General features: G+C 37.3%; 1 long non-coding RNA gene across 1 annotated transcript; it reads left to right on the forward strand.

Annotated features, from left to right (window-relative positions):
• Positions 1 to 6070: 6070 nt before the first annotated feature.
• On the forward strand, positions 6071 to 18573 carry LOC135328272 (uncharacterized). Its single transcript, XR_010389081.1, has 4 exons — positions 6071 to 7920; positions 8564 to 8741; positions 11445 to 11536; positions 12797 to 18573. It is a non-coding gene; the product is annotated as an uncharacterized LOC135328272 (long non-coding RNA).
• Positions 18574 to 23362: the final 4789 nt, after the last annotated feature.

A 23362-nucleotide genomic window follows, 5' to 3' on the forward strand; every position in this document is an offset into this window, starting at 1 on the left:
AAACAAGTGATCCTTGCTTTACAATTGAAACCATGGGATTTGGATAATCTTGTACACAGCTTTGCTGGATATTACCAAGCGGTTTGAGCTGAATCTTAATCAAATTATAGATGTTTTTATGAAGTGAGTGTTTAAACCTTAGGGAAAATAAAGAATTTCATTAAAGACAGACTACCGCAGGGAAAGGCTGTCAGCCACTGCTGAGGCTATTCTTTAGCAAGACAGTTTTAAGAAGTCCTACTGAGGCAGCTTCTTAACAAATGATTTTTTAATTCTAACAGAAGAAGATCTACTTGTCTGAGATGAAGCAAATTACAGCTAGGTTGGACTACTTCTACTCAGTAACCAGGACAGCTGTGTTACAATTTTACTGAATCACTCTGTGGTCAGCAAGAGATATTTCTAAACCAGAGTGCTATCCAGAGGTACCCTGTTCTTTGTGCTGTGCTAGAGCAACCATCTTGCTCCTTATGAGGTAGAAAGAAGAACATTCTGTACATCTGGAGACTGGAACTTCAGAGAACTGCTGTAATGCTATGAGGTCTCAGGCTGTTCCCACGTCTCAGTCAGGATTTTTTTGTGAGACTGAAGCAAGGAAACAAAACAAAACACAAAAATTTAGGCCTGGTTGGTGACATTTACACAAGTGAATCAAGCTGTGAATATATTCATTTAGAATGTCTTATCACTGCAGCATGGCCAGGCTCTGTTATTGATCTTCAGAACAGACTTCTTGACATGATATTTCTGGACAGGGGTTGTGGAAATGCTAGTAAGTAAATCTTTTTGAAGTGTTTTTCTTTTGCTGTAGTGAAGTAGCTGGTTATTTCTTCGATGGAGGGGCAATGCCCACATCTGTTTCTGTTGCCTCTGCAAAATGGTTGTGTCTCACATTTCAAGCATCTATTGCCATAAACTTACTTCTTTCTTTTGAAGCAAATATTAATTTATATTCTTTGCATACAGTTTTTTTCTTACTATTATTTTTTTGCTGTCTAAACAATGAAAGATCTTGCCCTGTGAATGTATTGGTAGAACTCAGCAGACCCGTTGTGCTTTTTCCAGGGGAAGTGTGCAGTCTGCATGAATTTCAAGCTATGACTGAAACTGACTTTGAGAAATGTGTGAAAGCATTTTGAAACTTTGACTATTTCATCTTGTAATATGAAACAGTAGTGGGAGGGATATAATATGGCATGATTGTACTGGGAGGAACATCTTCCAAAGCAAACATTCCTCCATCTTTAAGTACTCCAGGACACAAGACAGATCTTTTGGGTGCAAGAGACATCCATTGCTTTTGACAGGAGGTTTAAATTCAGTCATTCATCTTCATGAACAAGAGTTGCAGTCTAAAAACTTGGTTGTGCAGATTTTTCTCAAGTGAGCTGTCCCACAAGTCAATTGATCACAATACAATTCATCTTCACTGAGCCTCAATCAGCAATGAAATACGGATTCTGCAAGTAAACCTCAAAGTTTAGAATCGGTTTCTGACAGTCAGCTATATCCCTCTGGTCAATTTATCTGTTATTCATAGTATTAAATTATGCTAACTGCTTGAGTCAGGTTAAGAATGGCCATCATAAAGTAAAGCTACTGCTGACAAAACATTGCAATAGAGTTGAATTATTACCTCTTCCCTCTCGCCCCCCCCCCCCCCCCCCGGAAGAATACTGTTTATACTGCCAAGTAATTTTTCAGACAGCATTATTTTGATTTGTCCTTGCAGATGCCTGGTAGTTGTCCTCTTTTCATCTGAGGATAACGTCTTTCATGAGGCTGATTATTCACCATTTCAAAATCTCAACCCCCCTTGATAATGTTTGCTAGTATTATTAAAACATGAAGGCAAAGTTGCTGCAATTCAGAATATACTAGAAGGGAAAGGCCACACTGTTGATCAGCCTGATGCACAGACATGCTGACAGAATATTGTTTACCATTTCTAATTCCTAGGCTACCCCAAAAAGTGTCATTTGTTTTTAGCAGTGATTCAAGCTGACATTTAAATCACATCACATTACCTTAAGCAGTGTTATGATTTGGAGGAAAATGAAGCTATCTAGGTAGACAAGGCAGTTTAAAATAGGAACTCCAAGTGAGAGACATGGCTTAGAAAAGGCCTTTGAGATTTAGCACAGCTGCTGCAGGAAAGATGAAGAGAATTCAGTCTATAAAGACTGAAATACACCATTTCAGAAAGGTAAGTGATCTCATCAATGTAACCAGGGCCTAAAGCTACTTCCTGATGTGCTTAAGTTGATTAAATCTGCCTGAGAGCTTTTTGCATGCATGCAAAATGGCCATTTCATAAAACACCCTGTCACTGCAGTTCTAAGAAAGAGTCTTAAATGAATCACCACCTGTTTTTATAGTTTGTTACATTTATGGCTTTTTCTCAGCCATAAAACTGGTCTAAAACAAAAATACCACCCACAATGCTCTCAGCTGAGCCACTGTCCAGACTTCGCTATTCTGCTTTCCTTTATTCTCGACAATATACTGGAAGATGAAAATCTATTTTTTCCTCCAGTGTCTTGTTCTTTTCTGTCTAAGGATACGTGTCACTTTCCAGCTGTCTTTCTAATGGGACAGGTCACCTTGTTGATTCGTCCCTCTGTTCACTCTTGGAAAGATCTTTAAGAAGCTCTGTCATGAGCTATGTGGAATCCAGTGTAATGCTGTGTGGCAGCTCATGTTACTCAGTGGTAGAAACATGCTTGGATGCTCAGTGTGTCGTGCTAGGTAACAAAAATACAGCTCATCTTGACAGAGTGAAGTTAAAATTCAGAAGCCATTTAAAGATGGGCTAAGTTTGTCCATTTGGACAAACTGTATTGAGGATTATGTCAGACATGCAAGAGGAAGTACTGGAAATAAATGTATCAGAAGTTTTGTGGCAAACTGATGAACAAAATAATAAGCTTTCTAGCTTTTGTAGTCCTTTGTTTGTTGGGGGTGCTACAGGGATGGGTGAACTGAAAGAGTGAGTTATGCCTTGATAGCTGCCACTCCCACCATCTCTGATCATCGCAGCACCTCTAGACCTTCATCAGCCTCATTCTGAGAGATGTCCTGGCAAACATAAGTCAAAGAGAGGAATTTCAGCTGTTGGCTTTAGCAACATTATGTTCAAACGTGCAACATGGATTCCTTCTTTCCCTGTTCCCTTCTTGTATCTCCTTTTCATTTTCTGGCCATATTTATTTTCTATTTTTGTCTCCATTTACATTTTGCTGACTATCTGGTTGGCAGACTAAGATGGACTTTCTTTAGCAAAAATTGCTTTGATTTTTCGGATTAAAAAGGTGGCTAAAAGAACTGTCTCAGCCCTACACCAGTACAACTTTGCCAAGTTTTGGCAAGGCTAACGGGATCATAGGCCAGACCTTGTAAAGAGTTAAGATTCCTGAAGCTGGACTCATGCAGACACCTGGTGCTGAAATCCAAAACTACGATCCCAAATTATAGTTCCTTAATCTTCAAACTGCATGAAATCACCGAGGCTTAATTTTTCTCAGTACAAAATCAGTTCTTGGACTGATGATGTACATATGTATCTCCACAAATCTTGTTCCTAGATATGGTTTCAAAAACCATAATAGCAGAAGACCACAGTATTTCAGCACAGTAGAAAGGTGTCATTTCTGTTTTTCACCTCTGATAGTGTTGATCTGACCAGTCTGTGAGATGCCACTGGATAATATACGCCACTGCTATTGAATAAATGGGTGCTAGAGGAGGCTTGGCAATACTGTAGACTCCCTAAAGTACCCCTCTCTCTCAGGAGGTATTATTTATGCTGGTCTGAGAGTTTTAGGGATTAAAGAGAGCAAGAATAGAGCAAGGACTCTGAAAAATAGTGATGAAAGTGTTCTCCTCAGCCCATTGAAATGCCCTGATTGAGGTCAGCATACTGGGCTTGAAGCCTGGGCTATTTTTCTTGGATTTTTTTGCTCCAATTATTTCTGTCATCCCTATAGTGGCTACTGTGTTGCTGACTGGGGGATTGAATAGCAAGTCTTCAATATGCAGCTGGAATAACTGAGCTTTTATTCTGGGCTAAAGTCACCTGAGACTTACTGGTCTGAGGAGAGGACATTCAGATCAATTGTAGAAGCTCAGTCAGGCAATTTAGATGAGAGTATTTCTGACTGAGCCAATAAGAACTGTATTTAGCTTCTCTCAGATGTGAATTTGCTTTGCCTGTCCCAAGTTTAGGAGCACAAAAGCATTTTCTCTCTCTCTTATTATACAAGCCTATCTTTGCTGTATCTGAGCAAAACTAGTCAAAGACCAATTGCTTCCACACAAACTCATTTATAAGCTTCTATGTACCAGCATACAGATAAAGACAGATTTTTTTAGAAAAAAGAAAACAGGCACCATTTAAAGGCACATTTCTATTTGTCTGTCTGCTTTTAATGATTATAAATAATAATTAGAATACGATAATTGCTGGAATAACAATGATATTGATAAATAATACTATCAGTGATTTTATGGCAGTAAAGTCCCTCTCATGCTGATTAGGTACCCTGAAGAAATGGAAAAGAAGAATATTCAACAACATGATACAAATAAAATAATTCCTTCTTAGACACTGTTAGCCCACAGGAAATAACGTATGAGTCAAGGAGCAATGAGAAAGTTAACTTGGTAAATCACAGTAGAAAAGAATTACTTGTCATTAAAATAAGAAACTGCAGTCAAAAGTTGGACCTTGATTTCAAATAATCTGGCAAACTAGTGCCAGCAGTTCAAAATAGAATTAGAAAATGGTAAAGTGCTAATTAAAACATTTAAACTCTCTAAGAATTCAAAAATTTGGAAGAGCAATAGAGAAAAAATGTAAATCCTGTATTAAAGTTCAGATTAAAGGAAATAAATTGAACTTTTTAAAATAGACTTGCATTTCCTGCAGAGAAACTCATTCTCTAAGCAAACTGTGTCATAAGTGAAAGCAAATTTTCACCAATAGGGCCATAATTTCAGACCCTTAACGAAATGATGAGGTTAGAATCAGTGACTAGGTGGTAAATGTTGCCTGTTCACTCTGTCCGATAACGTGGAACCAGACTATGTTCAAAACTGAGCAGGGATTTGCCCAGTTGACTCTGTCCCATAGTGAATAATGAGATTTATCATTGTTCCATGTGAATGTCAGCAGTTCCTTTTGGAACATCTTCCTCAGAGAGGTCTGGACTTTGACTTTGACACTACAGCTTTGACTTCTTTCTAATAAGTGCTTCTATATTGCTACTTATTTAGATCTCCTCCTCTGTACTTTGTACATGAATAACCTGAGAAAAAAGGGGGCCTTGAAGAAAAAACAAACAGGTGTAAAATTGTGTACACCTCACTGGTTTCTGTAGAATGAAGAAATAAACTTGTAGGAAGATGAATTTGGGACTTTTATTAACTACTAGTTGGTATATAAAGATGCCTTTAAAATTTACTTTAAAATGAGAACAGGGATTTTGCTTTCTGGTAAGGTGAATTTACTTTAAAATGAGAATAGGGATTTTGCTTTCTAGTAAAGTGGACTTTGCCTGCAAATGTTCCCTAGGTTCAGTACTTTTTTTTTCCCCCCATGACATTTGCAAAGAGCAGATGGTAGACTTAGTAATAAGCTCTAATAATTTATGATAGTTGAAATTACATGATTTAACACCTCTACGTTAATAAACCTAGTAACACTATCGTGCTAGGAAAGCTTTTTAGTATTTTTATAACATCCTACTGAAGAAATAGTTGAAAAAAAGGAATGATCAAGATGCATTTGGTATGTGGCAAGTATTGTGCTGTGGTATTATATTGTGAAATTAAATCAGGTCTTATTCTCCTACATCATCCTACTTGAAATTCAGATACTTAGCAAGATTATGAGGAGAAATGCAGTAGCACAGGCTAATATCTGTCATTCCATGCGTGTTCCATAAACCATAAACAGTGGTTATTTGGCAGCTGAGTGAGCAGTAAAGTAAAACTACATCCTTCAGAAATACCACTGTATAGGATGCATTTAAGCTCTATACATTTTACTGAAAGATCAGTGAAACTAAAAGATGTCTTAAAATGTTCTTACAGCAACTCATGAAGTGGACTATTGGATGGAAAATGCTCTCCTTCTGCACTGGTAAACTGGTGTCATGGGTGACAACTGGTGTAAGTATGCAAATATTGGGAACAGTGTGGTTACGCTGATGAGTTTGTAGGGCAGGCTCATCAGCCCTACAGAGCAAAGGTAATCCCTTTCAGGAGTTGAAATTCAACAGGGAGGTTCAAGAGGAAAATTTCATGTTCTTTCCAAAATAATTATGGTCACTGCACAATGTTCTTTTACAGTGAGTATATTCACATTTTGAAATAGTGGGGGAAAAAGTCAAATAGCTGATAAAAGGAAGGGTTTTTAAAATTCCTGTCACACATTTTAATTTGCTCCCTGCACACTCAACTCTGTTGCTTTTGATTACTTAAGTCTGCATCAGTGGCTTATACCAACTAAACGTTTGTTGTCAAGGTCATTCCAAAATACTACTGCCCATGAAATTACTGATGCATTGCCTGAAGTGCTGTGGATCAGGGAGGGGCAGGTCTATTGTTGAAGTCCTTCTTGGAGAAAGGTGAACGAAGAGCAGTGGTCAGATACTGTACTTCTGGTGCACAGTCTCCCAGCTGCGGAATCAGTATCTGTTCTCTCTGGTCCTTTTAAAAGTTCTTATATCGCCACTGCCTGAGAAGGGCAGACTGCACCCTTCGAGAAGCCAGTCATCTCCAGGTGGCACGCTGTAACTCTTAGCCTTCACCATGTGTCATGTGCTCCACATTTACTAGTAAAATTCCTTAGAGCATGGGTGAACGATAGCTGGCTAGAGCTAAACCCAGGTGAACTTGAATCTATTATGAATCCACACCCTAGTTCTGTGTTTTTCTTTGGACTCTTCATCAGTGCTAAGCTTTCCCAAAGCAAATACTTGAGGAATGATCAATTTTCTTTCAGCTTACCAGGAAAGAAATCCTTTACACATTTGACTCCTACTGGTTAGACTATGGCATTGAGCCATAACTGAAGCCTTGTCTGCTCACAAAACTCTAGTACAGAACACTGTCATGAATATTCTCAGAAATCAAAGACCTAGGCTATTTTTCTATAATACTTCCTGTGCTTCTCTGTGCAAGGCTTTTTCTCAGTTGCAAAGACCAATGTCAAATCTAGTTTCTTTGCAAGGAGACAGACACTTCTTAGAAGTGGTGGAACAGAGGAAAAAGGAGCATTCCTCTACTGGAAGGCTCTTTAGAAAGGAGTGGACAAATGCAGAGAGCATGAAAATACAAAATTTTGAATCCAGGATAAGTTTTGTGATCAAAACAAAGTTGCAAATGGGCAAATCTCATTCAGTTTATAGTCTGCCAATATTCATTAAGAATCCACATTTTTGGTGTGAATAATCTTTACAACTACTTTTTCTAAAATGTCACTTAAACATGGAAGTTCATAAAATTAGAAGAAGTAATTCTCTGAAGTTTAGAAAAATGAACAAACCAGCAATAGCAAGATGACAGAAACTACTTTTTCAGAAACTAAGGAGAAAAACAATACAGCAAGCCTTCTTTTCCTTGTCCACAGTTAAAGAAAACTGAAAATAATGCTTTCCAATAGTCCTCTGGATTGCATAAGAATATCCACATGTCCAATACCTCGTTATCCAGCAGAGAGGTTGTTAAAAAGACTGCACACCAGAAACAGACACTGGATTTTTTTTTGCCTCTGCTGTTCTTTTCTGTCCCCTCTTGGGTATTTTTGTCTTGTTTCATCTTCAGGAAAAGAGGATTAGACTCCACCAGAAAAAGCTCAAAATGTGCTCTAGTCATTCCTAGGACAAGAGTTTTGAAGAGAAAACGCTACAGATAAAGGTAAAAGTAATGTTCAACTTAATCTGTTTTTTTTCCTTTCTGTTACATCTATAACAAAGATTTTAATCATATTAGTTGTTGATAGTGATAGTTCGTTAGCAGCCAACTGCGTTAAAGTGACTACAAGTGGTACTCCCAACCTTGCTTACTGTTGAATCCTACATACACTTGTTAATTATTTGAATCTCTTTTTCATTAAAATTTTCGTATTAGCTATAAGTGGTATCGTTTTCTATCTAGAATTCCCTGTTTTCCACTCTAGTTCTCCCATAGCCTTTTTCAGATCGAACCAGTGTGTCATAGCAAGATTTGAGTCAGAGTTCTAAAGAAGCTTAAAGATTGTAACTGTTGCCTTTATTATATAAAAGTTTGTAACCTAATGTTCAAAAGTTCTCAAGAATTAAAAATGTATTGTGGAATATTGAAAGTATGGGCTACTATAATGTAACTACGTGTGTTACTACACACACATGTAGTTACATAATTATTATACTATTAATATATACTTTTATATATATATATATAATAGCTTCATACTCATCTGTGTAAATGTATATGTATATATGTAATTATGAAACAAAGAAGCTATGGCTTCAACCCTTTACAACAAATGCTTATTAAACTCAAACTCTTTATTATATAGTTCTTCATATTGAGCAAACCATACTCCCATGGAGTGAGAAACATTTGACTTCCAATTTTTTGCCTGTCAGATGACACTATAAACTATACAGTCAGTTTGGCAATACAGTGGAATAGCCTTCCCTTGGGACAGTGTGGCGAATCGGATCTGGGTGTGACTGTGATTATTCTGCAAACTGGTAAGTGTTGAGCTCTAGTTAGCCCAACACAAGTGTATATATATACATCTATTTGCCCAATTGCAAATGACTTGTTGCAGTCAGGTGTTTTCTGTCATCTTCAATTAATCTGTGCTTGTTATCAAAAATACTGGCTGTATAGCTTTGTGGTATATGCTGTCCTCTACTTTGCCTTGGCAGATCCAGTTCATTAAAACAATGTTACCATCACGATCAATTCAAGTCAATAAGCCTTGGTACCAGTAAAACACAGTATTCGTCTATTACCCTCAGCAGTACTACTGCACTGCTTATTTATGACTAATCAGGCTGCTCAGCAGATGGTATATTCATGCCAATTACATGCTGCCCATTGCATGAAATGCCTAATTAAAGTAGTAAAGAAATATTAGCCTGATTGAAGTCAGCTTGCTAGCAGCCACATAGGCAGAGGCATGCCAAGACCTATGTAAGGCCTAGGAGGGTGCTGCAACACATTTGTCTCTGACTCAGGTTGCGTTAAGCCATTCTGTATGCCATGAATTCGGAGGGAAAAAGTAAATTTTAAATCCCTCAAATACAGTACTTTTAGGTAGTGCTGCATAATCTCTGGCTTTCTTCATGCTTGTTAATTCTCCTGTGTTTCCCTATAATTTAGGAATTCCATTTTTTATTATTGTGAATATGACGACTTTTCATGTTTTGGCTGACATGAAAGCTATTGGCAATTAGCTTTCAACTACACTAGCAATTATTATAATCAACATAAATGTAAATATGATTGGTGTCTTAGCTATGAAAAGGTCAGGAATGACCCAGTAAAAGTGAAATCAGACTTCTGTTGTAACAGACTCTGGGAGTGGGCAGCTTTTCTGAAGGTGGAATAATCCAGTTGACTGGATTGTACACTAGAGATCATTTCTTCAGCATTTCTCTAATGCCTTTTGAGGTTGCATGGCTACCTTATAAGTTGCATCCTCCCTTGTTCATCACAGTCTTAAATTAAATGAGAATGTGCACCTTTTAAAATTCATTTTGTATGTGAGATTAGACTAGTCCAGTGGATGGGTTATTAGCTTGAAAATTTGATGTTTACCTTCAGCTTACCCACTTTGTTATTGTTTTCCTATGTAGATTTTGGATAGAGCACATTCAATTTGTCTTTTTCTGTCTGCATTCCTCCTTCTAGCAATATTGGTATGAACACTTAGTGCTCTGGTGAGGACTGATACTGATTCAGGTACTTCTGGGTGCTTGGATACATCTAATAACAGAGGTCACTGGAACACTTTAGGCAGTTGATTTTACTCATCCTAGCTGTGATCCTTTAAATGCCCACGAGGCGATGTTGATCTCACTGAATCTGCATGAGAAGCCAGCATCAGTCAGTGCACATCACACCCAGACGAATAGACCTCTTGAGTGTAAACATTTCATTAAGGTTACTCTAAGTGATAAATTGAGGACAGTTCTTATTTTTCTGTATTTTTCAAGGATAAAAAGCCATTTAAAAATATGTATTGTTTTAATCTTTAATATTATCCTCCTAAGTATGGGTCACAGACTGTCCAGAGGTGTAGTTTAGCCTTATATGGCAAGAAGAATTTCAAGTGAGATAATTTGCCTTGGTTAAGTCAGCATTTCCCATTGATTACACACTAACAGTTGTGTAATGCAAGCAGGGATAATTAAACTAGGTAGATTTAAACTATTTCATTATATTGATCCAGGAAAAAATGGCCATAAGTGCTTAAAGTGTGTCTGTGCCAGAGAGTACTTCACAGCCTGTGATAAGATGGACTGAGTGCAGCTTTAAACCATTCTTAATTTTGGTCTGGATAGCTATATGTGTCTTTTCAAAATATTGGAGGAGTTGTTTCCTGCTGCTCTCTCTTCAAGGCTTGTAAAGGATGGGAGACATCCAGTTAATAAATTCAGACCTCTTTTGATCCCACCATAGGGAGAAACCAAGAACTTCTCAATTCTTACTGTTTGGTACCTGCAGAGAGGCTGAACTGTATTGTTCAGTTTATCCTAGTGAGAGCATGTATTGTCATTATATACAAAATATGAAGTACTTTTTCATTCTTATCCTCTCCCTTCACAAATATATATGCTTAAACATTATGCATTCACAGGATATTTTCAATAGATGTTGTCTTGAAAAGAATGGAAATCACAGATAAAGCAAAACCTCTTTGTAAAAGGGAATGCAAATTTTTCTTCACAATACTGGAGAATGTTCTTCTCTTGTTGAAAGATATGAGGCCTGTGAATACAAAATGACCTTTTCTTTATGAACTTCTGCAATGGGGATTTGAAACCTAAGATAAGACTGATTCATTCAGATTCTTCATGTTAGAGCTAATCTTCATAGAGCCATAGTTTACTTTTCACTTGTGAGGTAGAAGCTGTACACTTTCCCTTGAAGAAAAATTATAGCAGCTACTTAATAGTTTCCACTTATTTCACTCTAGAAATGTAGGTCTTTCCCAAACAATCAGTATTTTGCTTAAAAGCAACTAAAATATGGGCTATTCTAGGTAAACATACATGTTATCTCGTTTTGTTCATTATGAAGGGAAAAACATGCCATATTCCTTGTTCCCTCCCATAGTAATATTGATTACCTAATTTGCCAGAAAGCAGCTGTCCCCAGAAAGCTTGGTCCAGTTCATTTCTCAGGTACCCTGATGTTACAGTGGCTATATACTCTTCTCTCAGCAGGAATAATTCATTGGGATCCAGGATTCAAGATGGCACCAAGAGGAGGAAGGCCTGAAAAACGAAATAAAGAAAAATCATCAATCATTCTGGTAGGAAGGGAACAATGCTGTTTTTTAAAGTATTTGAAAACTGGTTGGTCACCTGGTAATTGCTGATTATTGCTGTCAGTGTAGCTGAGCATCTTTATGACTACCCTGTGTGGTACTGATATGGAAGCCTACATTTAGGTCTATGCATATGTTATTTAGACTATTTATAATCAAAAAGCAGCTATACATTTTAAATGTCAGCTTATAATACTGTTAGAACATCCATGCTGGTGTACAATAATTAATTGCACCATTTTATTATGATAGATCCATTTATCTGAATTTCATTAGAGTTTTGATGTTGTTTTGTCCAGAAGACTGTAAAAATACAATGGATAGTCAATGTGATTTTTTTTAAATATGCGTGTCTATATACCTATTCATTTAAAGAAACAGTGCAGGAAAGAAAATGACAGAAAGAAAGAAAGAAAATTGTTTTCAGTTGTGAATTCAAAGAAAATGCATCAGTATTTTTTCCTTTAATATTTTTTAAATTTTTGCTGTGTGAAAGCATATTCTGTGATTAAGATAGATATTCCCATTTTACTCTTTTGATATGAAGTTTCAAAATTAGTTTTGAGGTTGTGCTACTCTTTGAGAAGAGACAGGACAATGGAATAGAATAGTTTTGTACCTGGTAGCTAATGACTAGAATTCAACTTGCAAAAATTTTAGATGCATCTTTACCTAAATTTGTAATTATTGGTAAAATGAAGAAACAGTTGCAAAGCCAGCTAAGCAAGCATCCATGTCAATGCAATTTTTGTCTTCAGGTTTTTACAGGCTATTGTAGTATCAGAGACACTGTTAACTAAGATCTGACAAGTACTTTAATAGCTGCTGTAGATCTTAATATCAGGCAGGACAGGTGACAATTCACTTCAAAGAAGCGATGATAGTAAGAGTTCTCTGCCTGCGATAAAAGAATGTGTATAGGGAAAAAGGTTCTATAAGGTTATGTCTCCATTAGCAGGTGGTGCAGCCTAATAGAAGTGGTCTGTAGAGAGAAACAGTTGGCCCTGGGGACCTGACAGCCATATTATAATCATTTTAGATGTTTCACTGTGGAATAGCTCTAGTCTGGTGTGCTCTCGGCCTGCATCTCCCAGTTTAGCTTCATACAAAAGCAGTTTTGGCACTTTCAGACCAGTCCGCAATGCCAACAGAAGTACAGGGAGTGGTGATGAGTAGGAGGTTTGCTTCAGAAGTGCGGTCCTGATCGTCACTAAAATGCTAATATAGATACACCCTCTGTTTCAGTTTGCAGAGTATGCTGGCTGGATCTGTCTGCTGATGCTATAAATTGGGACACATAGCTGTTAATTTACCAGAAGAAGCTGCTAATTCTCTTATGATTTTATGAGAAGGTCTGAAAAGACAAAGAAAGCCCAAGAAAGTTTAAGGCTGATTTTTTCTTCATTAGCAAAGGTGACTTTATTGGGTAACTGCCAAGAACATAAAATAAGCTGAAGAAATGAACTATGCTACAAAAGAATTATCTTGAACTTTGACTATCTTTAGTTTTATTTATTTAATTTCAGTATGTAGTTGTTCAGGGCTTTGTCTATCCCTGTGGATCTAATTAGGGTCTAAGGGCCCAGAGAAAAGGATGTGAATGAATCCTACACTCTGGTTATGATACTAATATCTTTCAGAATAGATGCTATGGCTGTTCAACACATAAGACTGTATCTGAGAATTTACCTTCTTTCAGCATATTTTCTGCATGGCATCTCTCCCGGACCTCATAAAGTCAGTGGGTCAAGTTTTCACGCTTTATATACACAGCAAAATAACAAAAGCAATAGGTATTGCGGGTATGACTGTATTGTGGGGTCATCTTGCAATGCCTCACTTTGTTCAGCTGGCATTTTTAATATGGATACTAAAACATAGCACTGATAGTAATGGATACTGACCACCATATGGCTGTAAGGTATGGCCACATATATGCACACCAACGAGTAATGCATGAAGAGATCTCCTCCTGCTATGATACAAAGAAAAAAGGATTGATCAACCCCCAGAGCATTTTTACTATATGCAGATGTGGCCTTTAAGTTAAAATCTGTAGCAGAGCTTCATTAGCTTCCAGTTCACTAAAATGTAAACTTAGATATGCTTAGGCCTCTGAACTCTCAGAACATTATAAAGCTCACAAAGCTCTTCTACGGATAAGAGACAGGCCTCTTCATTTCTAAGGCTGAATTTAGTTTGCATATCTTTTCTCCTATTATATATATTTACAAATATATGTATCTACAAATATATATATGTTTTCCTGAATTTTCTGCTTGGCTCTAGGCAAAATGGGATGTTTTCTTAAAGCCTCAGGCCAATGCCAAAAGCTGTTTTTTGGTGTGGGATTATGAACAAAGACATTTAATAAATGAAAGTCTTCAGATTCAGATTTTTTTGGAAAGAGCTGGGTCTTTCCAAATTTAATATAAAACTTGGGCTCAGCACACTTGAGTCAGTGCCAGTCTCATTTACTGTGGTGCCTCCAGAGGCCTCATCTATACCCGGAATGGTCAACTAGCAATTAAAAGCAAACAAACAAAAAAACAAACCAAATTAGAAATATGCACTTTCTGTTACCCAGAGTATGAAAGTGGTTATATATAAACTCAACTTTCTACTTGGAAACTTTTTTGAACTTTCTTTTTTCACAAAGGCTGTCTTGTCAAGTGGACTTAATCAAAGGTATGTTAATGAGCGATATTCACCCATTTCAAGCACTAGTCCACAGATGTATAGTATTGTATCTACAGAAGTGATATACTTTCCTTGTTACCAGTTAATAAGTTGCTAAAATATTCTCAAGAAATACCAAATAAGAAGTTCATAAATATTTATGTGAAATCTTGGTGTGGTATTGCAATATAAATAGCAATATTAGTATGTACTCTTTTTATTGTTTTCCATGGACAAAATTAAAACCAAGACTACTAAATGTGTTAAAAGTTAGGCTTAACATTGTTTTGATGAACTCGGCATTTCCTCTGAAGAAAGCTAAATTGGGTGCATTTCCAATTTACACTAGGTTCCATCAAGCTAGCTAACCTGGCTTGGTTGCTTTGTATGATGTGGAAACTGTAAGACTTATGTAATCTTTGCTTTCCTGTGCATGACTAGGTATATGATGGATAGGTAACAGCTACAGAGAGGTATCAAATACACTTCAGGTAATGTTGTTATTTCCCCTGGTAACTACTGGGAGGCACTGTCATTTTCTGAGAAAGTCTGGTACTGTGACAACGATAAGAGCACGTTTATGTGAAAAGTGGAAAGTCTCGTGTTGGTTAAGAGGAAGGCTGTAAAAGCATGCTATAAATGCGAAAAGCTCCAAGGAGGCTGATGGGGCTGCAGGCCCCTTTGCGCGGGGCGGCTCGGATATCACTGATTGTGATGCAGCCGAATTTCTCGCGTGCTGAGGCAGGGGCAGCCGCCTCTGGCTCACAGAAGGGCCACTAAAATGACAGCGCTGAGAAGCACTGCTCTCCGAAGGGCATAATTCTGCTCTTACCACATCAGGACACCTGAAATCATGAACATCATAAACACTCTCCTGTCTTTGCTGTTTGCCCTGTTGGCGGGAATGATTCTCATTTTTGGCTTGATTGTACTCTTCTGCATCCTGCTCTTCAGCACCAGGCTTACTCTTACTCTTGGTGAAACCAAGATGGTCACCATGTTCGATAGAGCAGGGATGGTGACTGAATATTATATCTATAATCCGGTCACCAAGCCACATGCGGCTCAGGTAGACATTGAATTTGATAAAGCTGATTTACTAGCCAAGATGGCCAAGGAGATTGCTCCTAATTACAGTGTGGTGGGTACCAGAAAATTATTGTTCTTCTTCTTATTATTTTTATCATTATTATTATTGTTGTTGTTATTTCATAGTCAACTTAAAATGGAATTTAACTCCTTTTTAATACATCTTGATAGGTACGACAATGGGGTAGCTCTGCTGAATGCAATGGAAATTCAGAATATTACTTAATATGAGAGGTTTGTAACAATTATAAGCTGAGGTCTAGAAGTGTTTAAAATATCAAATATTGATTAAAGATCGAGCAAATGCAACTAGTTCACTGACTTTAAGGAAAGAGAATCCAAAGGTTTCAGTTATCTGAACAGGACATTAGTCAGCTCAGTTGTACATTATATAAAAGCTGTTTTATGGAAACCCGGCAGTGTTAAGGGTGGTAAAACAAGAATATTGTGTTATCAGAGTGGTGTAAAGTATTTTTTAAATCAACAGAATATTTTATGACTCTATAAATAGAAATAAAATAGGAGGTCAGAGGTATTCTGCAGGCATTTGCTGAGTTGAAAACTACACAGCTTCATAGGAATGGCTCATTTCATTATCAGTATTTCTGCCTTTGCTGAAGTTTAGAAAAGATTTCTCTCTGCAAACAAGACAACATTGTTTTGTTTGTGAGCTGTGAGTGAGTTCCTGTTACTCCTACTGCAATCAAGAGAAGCTGAGGGCTCCCCTGCACATTGCAGAGGATTCTTGGAACTGTGGAATTTGAATTTAAACTTGGTATTTCTATGTCTGAATATGGAGGAGGCCCTGAAAAAGCAGAGTCAGTTTCTATAGTTAAAGGTACAATGTACTTTTAATGGCTAAAATTACTATATGCTAATCTTGTTATTTATATATGTATCTGTATGTGCGTATGTATATGTGTATATATGTCTTGGAATAGAGCTTTTTTAGATGATAGGCTCGTCTGCCCTCTTCAATTTGACTATAGAAATATTTGCTCTATTTCAGTTCTTACAAAAAAAGATGTTTTTCTGCTTCATCTAATCATCCTTCTACAAGTCTGCTGTAGTTTTCTTCCTTTTATTTTTGTTGTTCTCTATATGTTGCTAGTTTCTGAAAAAAATGTATTGTCAACACTTTTATTTATGTTTATGGAAAAGATAAAAGGAGGCCTCCAGCTCTTGTGTAGTATAAATTTAGTTTGACTTGATCCATCTGGCCTACAGTTAAGTCATTTTAATTCATCTGATCATCTGAGTCTTCCTTGCTTAGAGTTTCAGATTGGGAAAGAATGCAAATATGTATACATATAAAGACTAATTTTAACTTTTATTTTTAATCTCTTTTGGTAGTGTAGTTTGGCTGGTAAAACTCAATAACAAGGACACAACTCATCTTGAGAGAGTTTCAGAAAATTTAGAACAAGTTTGTACGGTTTCTTAATTAGCATCTGTAAGATGAAACAAATGGCTCTGTCTAATGTATCTAATAGTTACTAAAACCTTAGTAAGGCTGAGTACAAGAGAACGAGTTAACAGATAATCTTTTTAATCTAATGATGCCAAAGCATTCAACTCAAAACAAATACAATGAGCAAACCCAAGCACAGAGTGTTTCTCACAAAGCTTGCTCATATTACAGTAACTGTCAATAAAGCTGATTCTCTTTTACCAAAAGGAGAAAGTAATAGACTATTTCTTCCACTGGGAAACCTGTAAAATCAGATTTTGTCCATTGAATGTATCTGCATGTTTCCATTTGTATTTCTTTCTTTTCTTTTTTTTTTTTTTTTTTTCTTTTTTTTAGCATCTATCTACTGATTGAGGATGTGCTAACTGTTTTTGCTTATCACACAGAAGCCCCTATTTCATACTGGGTTCCAGAGACGGTAGTTGCACTCTGCATGCGTAACAACACTGTCTTACCTCAAAGGTCTTGCAGTGTGCAAACTTTGAATAGCTATCATTTGTAGGTGTTGATGATTTCTATAATAATTCATTTTAAAAGATAATGATGAAGTTAACTGTCTCCACTTTTAGAACCATTAGCGGTGATACAAGTCTCTCAGATAAATAATAGAAATACTGCTTCTGGCCCATTTAAAGCTGCTCAGTATATTAGGAAAATGAATAGGAGAGAAAAAATCTGCAAAACTAGGTGGAAAATTTGCAAAGTAATCTGACTTTTCCTTGTTGCTTCTATTGCAGAGGACTGAGCAGATAAAAGGAAAAAGGGGAAAATAACCTGGCATGGTAGAATGAAGTAGGAGTAGGTCATGAAGTGTTTTTGTTTACCCACTACAACCTTCTAAATCTTAGGCTGAGAACTCTGCAGAGCCTGCAAGAGCTCTTTCTGGCCTTTATGTTGTTTGTGTGTGCAAAACCAGATATGATAAAAGTCTAATTGTGAACTGGATTTTGAAGTTCTAGCACAGTAATAATTGCAGTCAATAGGAGCTATATGAACTAGTGATCAGCCTGACATTCTTTAGGTGAAATTATTTGTAATGAGGAATATAAATACTATTACAAGTAGTTATCAGGCAATTGTCCAGGATTTGTTACTAATATTTCCTTTTGATTAGAACTGTAAATGTGACTATATGGTGTAAGTGAATATTGAATTTCGCTAGCACATGTAAATGCTCTTCTCCTGGATCATTACAAGAATACTATTACCTAAGGCCAACCTGTTTTTCATTAAGACCATAGACTTTATTAACTTAAGCTCACTGGTTTTCATTTATAAAGTACATGAAGATCTCTCGGAAAAACCAGATATTCACTGGCATCTCACTGAAAGTGGATCCTAGTGGCAATGCATGGGATACTGGAGATGATTCCCTGGAAGACATCAGTCCAGATGAGCAAAGTTATGTTTTCACTTGTAAACAGCTGAATGGCAGCTGCATCTTAATGTCATACAACAATGAAAACGAACCGACAGTCCAGAACTTGCAGCTGAATGATGTCATACGGCTCCTCCTGCAGTCATTTTCTGACACCTCCCAAAAGCCAGGTGATGTGGGATCCACTGACACCAGTGAGAACAGCAAGACCGAGGAGAAGGCAGAAGCCAACCCAAGCCACGAAGAGTGATCTTGTCCTGTTTCCATCTGGAAAAAATCGCCCTTCTACAACAGACAGCACAAAAAACCTGCTCTTCATCGTATCCCCAGCAGGACACAAGGACTAAGCCTGCTGGCGTGCTTCTCCTTGTTTGTGAAAAATTCACTGCGTTGTGCACTCTTAAACCATGTCTGTTTTTCTTTATAGGTCTGAAAGTTTAAACATATTACACTTACTTCATTGGTATAAATAACATCCAAATCTAATGTTTTAGCTAAAATTAGGGAGAAAAAGTAGGTAACAAAGGAAGATATGGGGAAATTAATGCATTTGTTTTTATGTTTCCCTTTGAAGACTAGAAATACTGATGAGAAAAGGGCTTTTTTTAATGTCCACAGGTTGGATTTTCCTTCACCTAATTAATGCCTGGACAAACTTTTTCCCACTGTCACCTGTCAAAATGGAGAAAATCAAGCAACAACTGTCTTGGGAAAAAGGCTGACAGTTAATCTTAAGTCTATATTTATTGTTCTAACAATAAGGTAGACTGCGCCGATTAGTCTCTACTGGGTGCATTACTCCTGTGTTTGAGTGCAAGCTTAATTTTTGTACATTCTGTATTAGTTATGTAGAAGCTTAAGAGACACAGTGGCAAATATTCCAGTTCATATTCTGGAAGAGCAGATGTGCAGGGTCTGAACTGCATTTCTGTGATCTGCAGATGGCTTGACGTGGATTCTATTCTTGCTTGTTGTCCAAAGCGTGTGTTGTAAATACAAAAGTATAAATTTTATTTACTCATGTCCTTGTATAGAACATTTCAGTGATACAGTGAATCATGGGCCAGATCTGCAGCTAGTATACGTGGACAGAGCTGACTGACTTCAGTGAAGACATGTATTTGTTCAAACTGTCTGAAGCTCTGTTACACTGCATTTATAAGCACAAACAGACAAAGTCTTGAAATGAAGTCAGAGAAGAAAAATGAAAATTTCCATGGTCCTATTTTTGACCTCTAGGTATGAAATTGTCATTCAAATACCCTGACTGAGTACTAATTTGAAACTCTACATTTCTGGGTAATTAAATAAATATGGAATTTATCTTCTAATTTCATAAGTTGGGGCTTCTATTGCATTTTTCATTCCAATAATGTGCAGAATGAAATTCTGAAATGAATAATGAAGCATACTAAGCTTAGTGTCTGTGGTGAACTAGAGACAAATAAGAATTTTACATCTACATTAGAGGGTATACTTTTACATAGACTTCTGTGGAGGGGTCAGTGTATGATTCCCTCAGATATTTGCACTTGAAATTTCACCAGGTAAGCTTGAATTATTCACCCTTCATTGTCTCAGTCAAAGTAAGACTTTTCCTGCCACCTTGCCCCCTCACCCCCAAAACCAAATTTTTTCTTTGAATCCTATGAAAAAATAAAGATTCCACAGCGAGGCTCAGAGCAGTGTGCTTTTGCTGCAGCAGTTTTACTATCTAACCGATTTAGAAATACTCTGATAGTACCGCGGGAATTTCAGGAGTAGTCTACAGTCTGTGAAATGACACTTTGCTATTTGCATAACTTTAAAACTGCTTTTGCTAATGCAGAGTGCCTCCTGTTAGCTCAAACATAGATTGTGAAGAGGAAGCCTTTCAGCCAGGGAGTCTGACATTCAGTGAGACGTGATCAATGCTTGTCGTCTTCCTGTCTCGGATGTTAGTTGCTAAGTACCTTCTGCGTAATCCCCTCCTCAGAATCCAGGGCTACACATACACTCTGGAGTTAAGAAGTCAGTGCTAGACAATGTAGGAGATGCTCCTGTTGCACATAAATATGGCCAAGGGCTGCCATATTGGCACATTTGATGCAGTAGAATCTCATCGATGCATACAACATAATATGTGGAAATACAGAAACATCAGCTGGAAGCTTTGCTGCTGCCTGAGCTCTTGAACTTTGTGCAGATTTGACACGCGCTTGGACTGTTCTGAGTTCTTACAGGTCACGGCATGGCATGCTGATAAAATTTTTCTTAAAACTTTTCTTTTAAAAGACATAGAAGTTTCCTTTTTGAAGAGTTCCTTCATCAGGTCTTTCACTCTAAGTATCTTTTCATGAGAGTCTATATTGTCTTTAAAACTTCTTTGTAACCAGGACCTGGAAAAATATTATAAAAATATCTTTCAATTTATCTTATTTTAAATTGCCTTATGTCTTTTGTTGGCCTTTTAAGAATCGTTGAGGTTTTTTTCCATCATTTAAAACACTCTTGTAGGAGTTCTTGAATTTCATCTCTTCTGAAAAGACAAATGGGAACCAGGAAAACAAAAGAATTCTTGATGAAAATCTTATTTTAATGATAAAAGTCTTCTCAGACTTGTGGGAAAGACATTATTTCAGCTCTTCAGCTCTTCTTTTTTTTCTTTTTTTTTACTTTCTGTAATGCTTTGGAAAATGGTAGTTCAGATTTATTGTCATGCACTAGGTTAAATTCCTGAGCTATGAAATTAGTGTTGAATAGATTCTACTCCACTACTATATTAACATTTGCTTGCATTGAATTCTAAAACTTTTTACAAATTTAAAATGAATTAGTTTGGTTCTTTATGAACATTTCAGAACACAACACAGGCTGTATATGCAAAGCTTTAACAAGTATTTACAACTGCTGAAGATCAGCATAGTCCAAATTTTATGATATTTTGTTTCACTGTCAAAGAGGAATTAGATGAGGAATCTCACTTTGCAGTCTTTCACAGTTACAGTTAATCTGATCTATCAAGCTTTCCTGGACTAACAGTAAGTACTTTATCACTACCTCACTTTTCTGTTGCTGGAGTGAGACTGCTTTGCTTGTCCTTTCTCTCTCTCTCTCTCTCTCTCTCTCTCTCTCTCTCTCTCTCTCTCTCTCTTTTTTTTTTTTTTTTTTTTTTAAACCTACTCACCTACACTCCTTCACATTTCTTCCAGTGGACTTTAAATTCCTGTCAGGAGTCTTGATATCTCATTATTTTTAGATTCCTTCTGTTACAATTTGTCCTTAAAACTTGGTCTTCAATCACCTCTGAAAGAATGTCAGTGATCTTTGTGAACAAAAAAACCTCCCCTTCCCACCAATTTTGAATGTTGTCTGTTCAGTTTGTACTTGTCGGTCTCTCTGTGGAGAACTCAGCAAAGGTAATACAGCATGAGACAACTCCTTTCCCAAAATGTGCTGCTGGAAACACTGCAGGAATTAGGGCTGCTTTGCCTCAAAGTGGCAAGATGTTGGGTGTAGCCTATTTTGCTCTATTTGCTCTATTTTGAATGTTCAGGAAATCAGCATTTGCTGGGAGGTGGTGTCTCTCTTACACACCTTGCCAAGATGCTGTAGCTGCCAGCTCTAGCACCAACCTTACATCTTTAGTAGCAAAAGTGACTGCCTTTCCAGCAGTGAGAAATGTGCTGCTTCCATTGCTCTGTGATGGTCACAACCGATGTGCAGAGGTATGTCTGAAGTCTTTTCTTGATACTGAAGTGGGTCTGGTGCACAGGCTAACTGTTCACTCCAAAGCATTGTTGTTTTGAGGCTGTATAGACAAGGTTGATATAACATCCTAAAATTGAATACACTGAATGGAGATAAAACATAGCATTGTACTGAATTGTTGCTAGGATACTTCCATGTCAGAAGTCTCTTATGGTGCTGTCATCCTCAATCATTTTGGTGGGAAGAGGAAGGAAACCCTGTCTGGTTGCTGTGCAGACAGCTCTACTGACTTTTTTGGCGTGAGCATCACTATCGCAAAGCACACAGTACTGCCTCATGCACTATCCGGTCTGTGGGAGCTGCCACGTTCTTTGCCTTGCGCACTTCTCCTATTCGGGGCCTCTTTTAACAGACTGGGTGTGTCCTATGCTTTCTCCATACATGGAGCTTGACTTTTCTATTTGAAAAGGAAGGAGGAGGGACTGAATATTTAAAGACCGTATCCAGTTATCAGTGTTGCTTAACACCAGGGGAGTGATGTCTGTTTCTTTTCCCAGTCTCCTGTCCTTAGAGTTTCTTTGCTGCCAATGAGGAAGATGTCAAAAGATTTACTCTTAAGTTGCATTTATGTGCTTCTCTAGCATGCCCTTAAACTGTTTTCTTGAGCAACCATGCTTTCTTCTTCCACATTCAAGTTCACCAAATAGGATAAATTTCTACACTTATACAGCATTGCTCCAATCCCTCTGTCCAGCTCATGGCAGTCCCATTGTTAATGTGATGACACCTATGCATTCAGCATGCTGCAAGAACTCATTATTTGTTATTTTGTCATAAAATATCTTTTCTTAGAAGAGAATGCAAAGTCATTCTTCTGAAACTTCCTCAGCTGGTGGATAGGCTTCTGTACAATGTTCAGCACTGAAAATCATGCAATGTAGTAGGCATAATAGCTTCTTGCACCTTTTAATGTGAAGAACTGAATCCGATGCTGACTCCATAATTGCTTCGTACACTTAACTTTTTTTTTTGGGGGGGGGGGTGGAGGGTAGGGGGGCATGTGGAATGATAAGAAATGGTTGTCAGCACTGGCAGGATTATTCATCTGCTTGCTCTTAAGTAAGGTTATGAGTGACCAAAACTTCTGTTCCACTGAAAGATAAGGAAGAGGTGATATACTGTCCTCCAGTGTGCTGTCTGACATGCAAACATGGTTTGCTCCTGACTGATATTTACTGCAGAAACAGAAATTTAATCTACTGGGAGTTGAATATCATGCTTGTTCATCAGTATGTGGTATGCTGGGAAAACCATTCTCTGGACTGTTCACTATAATAGACACAATATTAATATCTTAGAAAAAATTAGTAGCTTACTTTTACCTCAGTAACAGTATTGTTTCCCACTATTAAAAAAACAAAAAACAAAGCATGTATGTCAGTGAGCAACACTTGGAAATGGTCCAGGGAAAGTGGAGGCTAGTTCTTAAAGACTTGTCTTCTTT

This window comes from Dromaius novaehollandiae, chromosome 4 (genome assembly GCF_036370855.1).
Source record: "Dromaius novaehollandiae isolate bDroNov1 chromosome 4, bDroNov1.hap1, whole genome shotgun sequence".
Lineage (NCBI taxonomy): Eukaryota > Metazoa > Chordata > Aves > Casuariiformes > Dromaiidae > Dromaius > Dromaius novaehollandiae.